Source organism: Coregonus lavaretus (assembly GCF_964263955.1).
Source record: "Coregonus lavaretus genome assembly, contig: HAP1_SCAFFOLD_328, whole genome shotgun sequence".
NCBI lineage: Eukaryota > Metazoa > Chordata > Actinopteri > Salmoniformes > Salmonidae > Coregonus > Coregonus lavaretus.
In genome coordinates, this window is record NW_028165903.1 from 471,431 (window position 1) to 482,557 (window position 11,127).

Genomic DNA, 11,127 nt, shown 5'->3' on the forward strand with positions numbered 1-11,127 from the left:
AGGGCCCTGGTAAGGTAGTGTACTATATAGGGAATAGGGTGTCATAGGGCTCTGGTCTAAAGTAGTGCACTATATAGGGAATAGGGTGTCATAGGGCTCTGGTCTAAAGTAGTGCACTATATAGGGAATAGGGTGCCATTCTCTGGTCTAAAGTAGTGCACTATATAGGGAATAGGGTGCCATTCTCTGGTCTAAAGTAGTGCACTACATAGGGAATAGGGTGCCATTCTCTGGTCTAAAGTAGTGCACTATATAGGGAATAGGGTGCCATTCTCTGGTCTAAAGTAGTGCACTATATAGGGAATAGGGTGCCATTCTCTGGTCTAAAGTAGTGCACTATATAGGGAATAGGGTGCCATTCTCTGGTCTAAAGTAGTGCACTATATAGGGAATAGGGTGCCATTCTCTGGTCTAAAGTAGTGCACTACATAGGGAATAGGGTGCCATTCTCTGGTCTAAAGTAGTGCACTATATAGGGAATAGGGTGCCATTCTCTGGTCTAAAGTAGTGCACTATATAGGGAATAGGCTGCCATTCTCTGGTCTAAAGTAGTGCACTATATAGGGAATAGGGTGCCATTCTCTGGTCTAAAGTAGTGCACTATATAGTGAATAGGGTGCCATTCTCTGGTCTAAAGTAGTGCACTATATAGGGAATAGGGTGCCATTCTCTGGTCTAAAGTAGTGCACTATATAGGGAATAGGGTGCCATTCTCTGGTCTAAAGTAGTGCACTATATAGGGAATAGGGTGCCATTCTCTGGTCTAAAGTAGTGCACTATATAGGGAATAGGGTGCCATTCTCTGGTCTAAAGTAGTGCACTATATAGGGAATAGGGTGCCATTCTCTGGTCTAAAGTAGTGCACTATATAGGGAATAGGGTGCCATTCTCTGGTCTAAAGTAGTGCACTATATAGGGAATAGGGTGCCATTCTCTGGTCTAAAGTAGTGCACTATATAGGGAATAGGGTGCCATTCTCTGGTCTAAAGTAGTGCACTATATAGGGAATAGGGTGCCATTCTCTGGTCTAAAGTAGTGCACTATATAGGGAATAGGGTGCCATTCTCTGGTCTAAAGTAGTGCACTATATAGGGAATAGGGTGCCATTCTCTGGTCTAAGGTAGTGCACTATATAGGGAATAGGGTGCCATTCTCTGGTCTAAAGTAGTGCACTATATAGGGAATAGGGTGCCATTCTCTGGTCTAAAGTAGTGCACTATATAGGGAATAGGCTGCCATTCTCTGGTCTAAAGTAGTGCACTATATAGGGAATAGGGTGCCTCTGGTCTAAAGTAGTGCACTATATAGGGAATAGGCTGCCATTCTCTGGTCTAAAGTAGTGCACTATATAGGGAATAGGGTGCCTCTGGTCTAAAGTAGTGCACTATATAGGGAATAGGCTGCCATTCTCTGGTCTAAAGTAGTGCACTATATAGGGAATAGGGTGCCTCTGGTCTAAAGTAGTGCACTATATAGGGAATAGGGTGCCATTCTCTGGTCTAAAGTAGTGCACTATATAGGGAATAGGGTGCCATTCTCTGGTCTAAAGTAGTGCACTATATAGGGAATAGGGTGCCTCTGGTCTAAAGTAGTGCACTATATAGGGAATAGGGTGCCATTCTCTGGTCTAAAGTAGTGCACTATATAGGGAATAGGGTGCCTCTGGTCTAAAGTAGTGCACTATATAGGGAATAGGGTGCCATTCTCTGGTCTAAAGTAGTGCACTATATAGGGAATAGGGTGCCTCTGGTCTAAAGTAGTGCACTATATAGGGAATAGGGTGCCATTCTCTGGTCTAAAGTAGTGCACTATATAGGGAATAGGGTGCCTCTGGTCTAAAGTAGTGCACTATATAGGGAATAGGATGCCATTCTCTGGTCTAAAGTAGTGCACTATATAGGGAATAGGGTTCCATTCTCTGGTCTAAAGTAGTGCACTATATAGGGAATAGGGTGCCATTCTCTGGTCTAAAGTAGTGCACTATATAGGGAATAGGGTGCCATTCTCTGGTCTAAAGTAGTGCACTATATAGGGAATAGGGTGCCATTCTCTGGTCTAAAGTAGTGCACTATATAGGGAATAGGGTGCCATTCTCTGGTCTAAAGTAGTGCACTATATAGGGAATAGGGTGCCTCTGGTCTAAAGTAGTGCACTATATAGGGAATAGGGTGCCATTCTCTGGTCTAAAGTAGTGCACTATATAGGGAATAGGGTTCCATTCTCTGGTCTAAAGTAGTGCACTATATAGGGAATAGGGTGCCATTCTCTGGTCTAAAGTAGTGCACTATATAGGGAATAGGGTGCCATTCTCTGGTCTAAAGTAGTGCACTATATAGGGAATAGGATGCCATTCTCTGGTCTAAAGTAGTGCACTATATAGGGAATAGGGTGCCATTCTCTGGTCTAAAGTAGTGCACTATATAGGGAATAGGGTGCCATTCTCTGGTCTAAAGTAGTGCACTATATAGGGAATAGGGTACCATTTGGGATGCACCCCTGGAGTTTAAACTTAAACGTCATGGTCACATCTCTGAAACCATTGGTAATTAAAGGTCCAATCCAGCTGTCAAATCATTTCTGGGTAACAATTAGGTAGACCTATACACCTTAATTAGGTAGACCTATACACCTTACTGTTATTGTTTTCAATTAAAATGGTCAAAATAAACAAAAATAGCTTCTTGCTTATTAGTAAAGGCGAAAATTGAAAACTAGCTGTTATTGGCAGAGAGGTTTGGAACTCTATTTCTTATTGGTCTATTAACTAATTTACCACCTGGTGATGTCATCAGGCAGGCCAAAACTCCATCTCACCAAAACAGGCTGAAATTTCAGCCGATCTTTTCAAACAGCTCTTGCACTAAAAGGGCATTTATCATTTTTACAATTTCACAGTGTGGAAATTTATACTGAACAAAAATATAAACGCAACATGTGAAGTGCTGAAATAAAAGATCCCAGAAATGTTCCATACGCACAACAAACTAATTTCTCTCCAATTTTGTGCACATTTGTTTACATCCCTGTTAGTGAGCATTTCTCCTTTGCCAAGATAATCCATCCACCTGACAGGTGTGGCATATCAAGAAGCTGATTAAACAGCATGATCATTACACAGTTGCACCTTGTGCTGGGGACAATAAAAGGCCACTTTAAAATGTGCCGTTTTGTCACACAACTCAGTGCCACAGATGTCTGTTGTTAGAGTATACCATTTAGATTAATTAAGACAAAAAACCTAATTGGTTAAAAATAATAATAAAGTCTGTTTTTAGTGACTTTATTTTCAACCCATTACACTCTCACCTCCTCTTTTTGATGTCTCCTGACTGCGTTTGCTCCATTACACGTGCAATTGGCATGCTGACTGCAGGAATGTCCACCAGAACTGTTGCCAGATAATTTAACGTTAATTTCTCTACCATAAGTTTTAGAGAATTTGGCAGTACGTCCAACCGGCCTCACAACCGCAGACCACGTGTAACCACGCCAGCCCAGGACCTCCACATCCGGCTTCTTCACCTGCGGGATCGTCTGAGACCAGCCACCCGGACTGCTGATGAAACAGTGGGTTTACACAACTGAAGATGTTCTGCACAAACTTTCAGAAACCGGGAAGCTCATCTGTTTGCTAGTCGTCCTCATCAGGGTCTTGACCTGACTGCAGTTCGGCGTCGTAACCAACTTCAGTGGGCACTGGCACGCTGGAGAAGTGTGCTCTTCACAGATTCATCTGTACCGGGCAGATGGCAGACAGTGTTGTGTGGGCGAGCGGTTTGCTGATGTCAACATTGTGAACAGAGTGCCCCATGGTGGCGGTGGGGTTATGGTATGGGCAGGCATAAGCTACGGACAACAAACACAATTGCATTTTATCGATGGCAATTTGAATGCACAGAGATACCGTGACGAGATCCTGAGGCCCATTGTCGTGCCATTCATCCGCCGCCATCACCTCATGTTTCAGCATGATAATGGCACAGCCCCATGTCGCAAGGATCTGTACACAATTCCTGGAAGCTGAAAATGTCCCAGTTCTTCCATGGCCTGCATACTCACCAGACATGTCACCCATTGAGCATGTTTGGGATGCTCTGGATCAACGTGAACGACAGCGTGTTCCAGTTCCCGCCAATATCCAGCAACTTCGCACATCCATTGAAGAGGAGTGGGACAACATTCCACAGGCTACAATCAACAGCCTGATCAACTCTATACAAAGGAGATGTGTCACGCTGCATGAGGCAAATGGTCACACCAGATACTGACTGGTTTTCTGATCCACACCCCTACCTTTTTGTTAAGGTATCTGTGACCAACAGATGCATATCTGTATTCCCAGTCATGTGAAATCCATAGATTAAGGCCTAATGAATTTATTTCAATTGACTAATTTCCTTATATGAACTGTAACTCAGTAATATCTTTGAAATTGTTGCATGTTGCGTTAATATTTTTGTTCAGTGTATATAAAACACAGGAAAATCACGTTTTCGACTGCACTGGGCCTTTACGGTAATGATTATGTCACCTTATTCCCCAGCCAGCATGTCCAGGTGAGATGTCAGGTGCTCCACCTGAGTTTCATATGGGCTTCAGGGCTCTAAACGGTTATCTTAGGTGGTACCCAGTTGGGTTAACCTTTTAGGCCAGACATGGACAAATCTACAGTACCAGTCAAAAGTTTGGACACCTACTCATTCAAGGGTTTTTATTTTAACTATTTTCGACATTGTAGAATAATAGTGAAGACATCAAAACTATGAAATAACACACATGGAATCATGTAGTAACCAAAAAAGTGCTCAGCATATGTGGGAACTCCTTCAAGACTGTTGGAAAAGCATTCCAGGTGAAGCTGGTTGAGAAAATGCAAAGATTGTGCAAAGATGTCTTCAAGGCAAAGGGTGGCTATTTGAAGAATCTCAAATATAAAATATATTTTGATTTGTTTAACACTTTTTTGGTTACTACATCCATATGTGTTATTTCATAGTTTTGATACCTTCACAATTATTCTACAATGTAGAAAATAGTAATAATAATATGCCATTTAGCAGACGCTTTTATCCAAAGCGACTTACAGTCATGCGTGCATACATTAAAATTTTTTTTTTTTTGTGTATGGGTGGTCCCGGGGATCGAACCCACTACCCTGCTGTTACAAGCGCCGTGCTCTACCAGCTGAGCTACAGAGGACCACCAAATAAAGAAAACCCCTTGAATGAGTAGGTGTGTCCAAACTTTTGACTGGTACTAGTGTGGGTCCCAAATGAGCCCTGAATTTTTTTTTTAATGCGCTGTAATAAAAAAATAAAAAAATATTTCACCTTTATTTAACCAGGTAAGAAGCCAGTTGAGAACAAGTTCTCATTTACAACTGCGACCTGGTCAAGATAAAGCAAAGCAGTGCGATAAAAACAGCAACACAGAGTTACATATGGGGTTAGGGTTAGAAAATATATATACAGTGTGTGCAAATGTAGCAAGTTATGGAGGTAACACAATAAATAGGCCATAGTGCAAAATAATTACAATTTAGTATTAACACTGGAATGATAGATGTGCAGAAGATGATGTGCAAATAGAGATACTGGGGTGCAAATGAGCAAAAATAAATAACAATATGGGGATGAGGTAGTTGGGTGGGCTAATTACAGATGGGCTGTGTACAGGTGCAGTGATCGGTAAGGTGCTCTGACAACTGATGCTTAAAGTTAGTGAGGGAGATAAGAGTCTCCAGCTTCAGAGATTTTTGCAGTTCGTTCCAGTCATTGGCTGCAGAGAACTGGAAGGAATGGCGGCCAAAGGAGGTGTTGGCTTTGGGAATGACCAGTGAGATATACCTGCTGGAGCGCAGACTACGGGTGGGTGTTGCTATGGTGACCAATGAGCTAAGGTAAGGCGGGGATTTGCCTAGCAGTGATTTATAGATGACCTGGAGCCAGTGGGTTTGGCGACGAATATGTAGTGAGGGCCAGCCAACGAGAGTGTACAGGTCACAATGGTGGGTAGTATATGGGGCTTTGGTGACAAAACGGATGGCACTGTGATAGACTACATCCAATTTGCTGAGTAGAGTGTTGGGGGCTATTTTGTAAATGACATCGCCGAAGTCAAGGATCGGTAGGATAGTCAGTTTTACGAGGGCATGTTTGGCAGCATGAGTGAAGGAGGCTTTGTTGCGAAATAGGAAGCCGATTCTAGATTTAACTTTGAATTGGAGATGCTTAATGTGAGTCTGGAAGGAGAGTTTACGGTCTAACCAGACACCTAGGTATTTGTAGTTGTCCACATATTCCAAGTCAGACCCGCCGAGAGTAGTGATTCTAGTCGGGCGGGCGGGTGCAAGCAGCGTTCGATTGAAGAGCATGCATTTAGTTTTACTAGTGTTTAAGAGCAGTTGGAGGCTACGGAAGGAGTGTTGTATGGCATTGAAGCTCGTTTGGAGGTTTGTTAACACAGTGTCCAATTAAGGGCCAGATGTATACAAAATGGTGTCGTCTGCGTAGAGGTGGATCTGAGAGTCACCAGCAGCAAGAGCGACGTCATTGATATACACAGAGAATAGAGTCGGCCCGAGAATTGAACCCTGTGGCACCCCCATAGAGACTGCCAGAGGTCCAGACAACAGGCCCTCCGATTTGACACATTGAACTCTTTCTGAGAAGTAGTTGGTGAACCAGGCGAGGCAGTCATTTGAGAAACCAAGGCTATTTAGTTTGCCAATAAAAATACAGTGATTGACAGAGTCGAAAGCCTTGGCCTGGTAGATGAAGACGGCTGCACAGTACTGTCTTTTATCGATCGCGGTTATAATATCGTTTAGGACCTTGAGCGTGGCTGAGGTGCACCCATGACCAGTTCAAAAAAACAGATTGCATAGCGGAGAAGGTACGGTGGGATTCGAAATGGTCGGTGATCTGTTTGTTAACTTGGCTTTCAAATACTTTCGAAAGGCAGGGCAGGATGGATATAGGTCTGTAACAGTTTGGATCTAGAGTGTTACCCCCTTTGAAGAGGGGGATGACCGCGACAGCTTTCCAATCTCTGGGGATCTCAGACGTTATGAAAGAGAGGTTGAACAGGCTAGTAATAGGAGTTGCGACAATTTCGGTGGCTAATTTTAGAAAGAAATGGTCCAGATTGTCTAGCCCAGCTGATTTGTAGGGGTCCAGAATTTTCAGCTCTTTCAGAACATCAGCTTTCTGAATTTGGGTGAAGCGGTGGGGGGGATGGGCAAGTTGCAGCGGAGGGTGCTAACTAGCTAGCCAGCCACTCACAAACTAGCCAGCCTTGTTGAGCTAGCTAGCTTGTTTTGAATGGGAGCTAACGTTAGCAAATGGTTTGCTTGCTGAACAAGCTTGTGTTAGTAAAGGAAACTCTTGTTTGAACCTCAGAGTTGATTTTTTTCATTCTTTGTGAGTGTAAAATTCTCAGTAGCTAGCTAATTATACGGTCTTCGCTGTATTTGTCGGCTGTTGGTTTCGAGGCTGTTTGTACCGAGGCATTTACAATTTGACAGGACTGATGACGGCTGCCATTTTGAATTGTTGAGGAAATTATTCGCGATTCACATGCTGTAATATGTTGGGAATTTATTTTTAAGGGATCAAGTCTTTTTTTGCGTTATTTTTAAAATTTTATAAAGGTCGTTGTAGTTTTGTAAAAAAACAACAAACTGAAACGAACGCAAAACTACATTTAAATGAGAAACTTTGCCTCCTACACTAACTGAAATCAAATAAATACCGTGTTAAATTATTGAGCTGGCGAAATCAGCTTGTACAGACTGACCAGAAAAGTTCAAATTACATAATCTTGAATTTATTCTGAATGGTCCAAAACAGTCTTTAAAATGAAATAAATAATGTTTATATAATCATAAGCGAATAAGGTTACTGTATGTCAACTACAGCCCTTTTTTTATTTTTTATGGTAAAGAGTCCATTTGGCTGCGTTTACACAGGAAGCCCAATTTTGATCTTTTGCCCAATTATTGTCAAAAGAGCTGATCTGATTGGTCAAAAGACCAATTAGTGGAAACAATTATCAGAATTGGGCTGCTTGTGTAAACGCAGCCATAGGGACCAATGTCGTAGCCCACATGGGGTTGTCCATGTCTGGCCCAAAAGGTTATTAACCCAACTAGGTACCAGGTCAAATGGCCATTTAGAGTCCTTGGATAAAGAAAACATGTTGAACTAGATCAGTAGCCTGAATAATGAGTTGTGTTTTATTTTCACAGCTACCTGACGACCGAGGTCAGCCTGCAGGCGCCCGGCCCGCCACAAGGAGTCGCTAGAGCGCCATGAGCCAAGTAAAGCCCCCCCCTACCAAACCCTCCCCTAACCCGGACGACGCTGGGCCAAACCCTCCCCTAACCCGGACGACGCTGGGCCAAACCCTCCCCTAACCCGGACGACGCTGGGCCAAACCCTCCCCTAACCCGGACGACGCTGGGCCAAACCCTCCCCTAACCCGGACGACGCTGGGCCAAACCCTCCCCTAACCCGGACGACGCTGGGCCAAACCCTCCCCTAACCCGGACGACGCTGGGCCAAACCCTCCCCTAACCCGGACGACGCTGGGCCAAACCCTCCCCTAACCCGGACGACGCTGGGCCAAACCCTCCCCTAACCCGGACGACGCTGGGCCAAACCCTCCCCTAACCCGGACGACGCTGGGCCAAACCCTCCCCTAACCCGGACGACGCTGGGCCAATTGTGCGCCGCCCTATGGAACTCCCGATCACGGCCGGTTGTGATACAGCCTGGAATGGAAACCAGGTCTGTAGTGACGCCTCAAGCGCTGCGATGCAGGGCCTTAGACCGCTGTGAGGCCTCGAGCGCTGCGATGCAGGGCCTTAGACCGCTGTGAGGCCTCGAGCGCTGCGATGCAGGGCCTTGGACCGCTGTGAGGCCTCGAGCGCTGCGATGCAGGGCCTTGGACCGCTGTGAGGCCTCGAGCGCTGCGATGCAGGGCCTTAGACCGCTGTGAGGCCTCGAGCGCTGCGATGCAGGGCCTTAGACCGCTGTGAGGCCTCGAGCGCTGCGATGCAGGGCCTTAGACCGCTGTGAGGCCTCGAGCGCTGCGATGCAGGGCCTTAGACCGCTGTGAGGCCTCGAGCGCTGCGATGCAGGGCCTTAGACCGCTGTGAGGCCTCAAGCGCTGCGATGCAGGGCCTTAGACCGCTGTGAGGCCTCGAGCGCTGCGATGCAGGGCCTTGGACCGCTGTGAGGCCTCGAGCGCTGCGATGCAGGGCCTTAGACCGCTGTGAGGCCTCAAGCGCTGCGATGCAGGGCCTTAGACCGCTGTGAGGCCTCGAGCGCTGCGATGCAGGGCCTTGGACCGCTGTGAGGCCTCGAGCGCTGCGATGCAGGGCCTTGGACCGCTGCGCCCCTTGGGAGGCCTTTACAAAACCAGTACTGCCTGATGACAGAGGCGACTGAGGGCTGTATGAAGGGAGAGTAATCAGGGTGGTGATGAAGTCCAGGTGTGCTTAACGATGGGGAGCAGGTGTGCACAATGATGGTTGCCAGGTGTGCACAATGTGGGTTGCCAGGACCAGTGGTTAGTAGACTGGCGACGTCGAGCGCCGGAGGGAGGGAGCAGGAGTAGGCGTTACACGTGCCATGTCATCGACTGACAGATTGCTATAACATGCTGATATGTAAAATACCTATCCAGGCCCATTTTGTGTTATAACAGTACTTCTCTACATATTCACCCCACACATCACCCACACACACACACACACACCACCCACCCACACACACACACCACCCACACACACACACACCACCCACACACACACACCACCCACACACCCACACACCACACACACACCACCCACACACCACCCACACACCACCCACACACCACACACACCACCCACACACCACCCACACCACCCACACACACACACCACCCACATACCACACACACACCACCCACACACACACACACCACACACACACACACACCACCCACACACCCACACACCACACACACACCACCCACCCACACACCACATACACACCACCCACACACCACCCACACACCACACACACACCACCCACACACCACACACACCACACACACACCACCCACACACCACCCACACACCACCCACACCACCCACACACCACACATACACCACCCACACACCACCCACACACCACACACCACCCACACACCACCCACACACCACACACACACCACACACACCACCCACACCACCCACACACTACACACACACCACCCACACCACCCACACACCACCCACACACACACCACCCACACCACACACACACCACACACACACCACCCACACCACACATAGATTATTTCAAACCTTTTTATTACTCGTCACATGGAGGAATCCCAACGTCTATATACAACCTTTCAAAAACCAAAACATGTTATTATCATGTGACAGACAATTTAGAGAAGAGGGGCTTAATCAATGAAAAGGGTCCCAAATGGCACCCTATTATTCCTTATATAGTGTACTACTTTCAAAGTAATGCACTAATTGCACAATTAATAAGTAGTGCACTATATAGGGAATAGGGTGCTGTTTGGGAAGCAGCCAGATGTTTCTGGAATATCATGTGATGATTCCAGACAGCTTTGCAGTTGTTCTCCTCTTGGAACACGAGGAAATGAGCGGAACCTTCTTGAGTTCTAAAGTTCTGTTCCTTTGCCAGTTAGTTAGTTAGTTAGTTGTGGTCCATCAACGCTTCTCTTTAGAGTTCCAAAAATGAACCTTGTTATAATCCAAGGTTGAGTTAAATGATGGTCCAACGGTTTTAGACCTGGTTTAGGTCTGTCAGTCCAGAGTTGAGGAAGGGTCTGGGGTTAGAGAGAGGTGAGGCAATAAAGATCCATCGTTTCACAGAGGGAGAAGTTCTGGTAGTATAGTAGTACTAGTAGTAGTAGTGTAGTCCACTGTAGTATAGTATTAGTAGTAGTAGTAGTAGTAGTAGTAGTAGTATTGGTGTAGTCCACTGTAGTAGTAGTAGTAGTAGTATTAGTAGTGTAGTCCACTGTAGTGTAGTATTAGTAGTAGTAGTAGCAGCAGTAGTAGCAGTAGTAGTAGTGGTAGTGGTAGTAGTAGTAGTA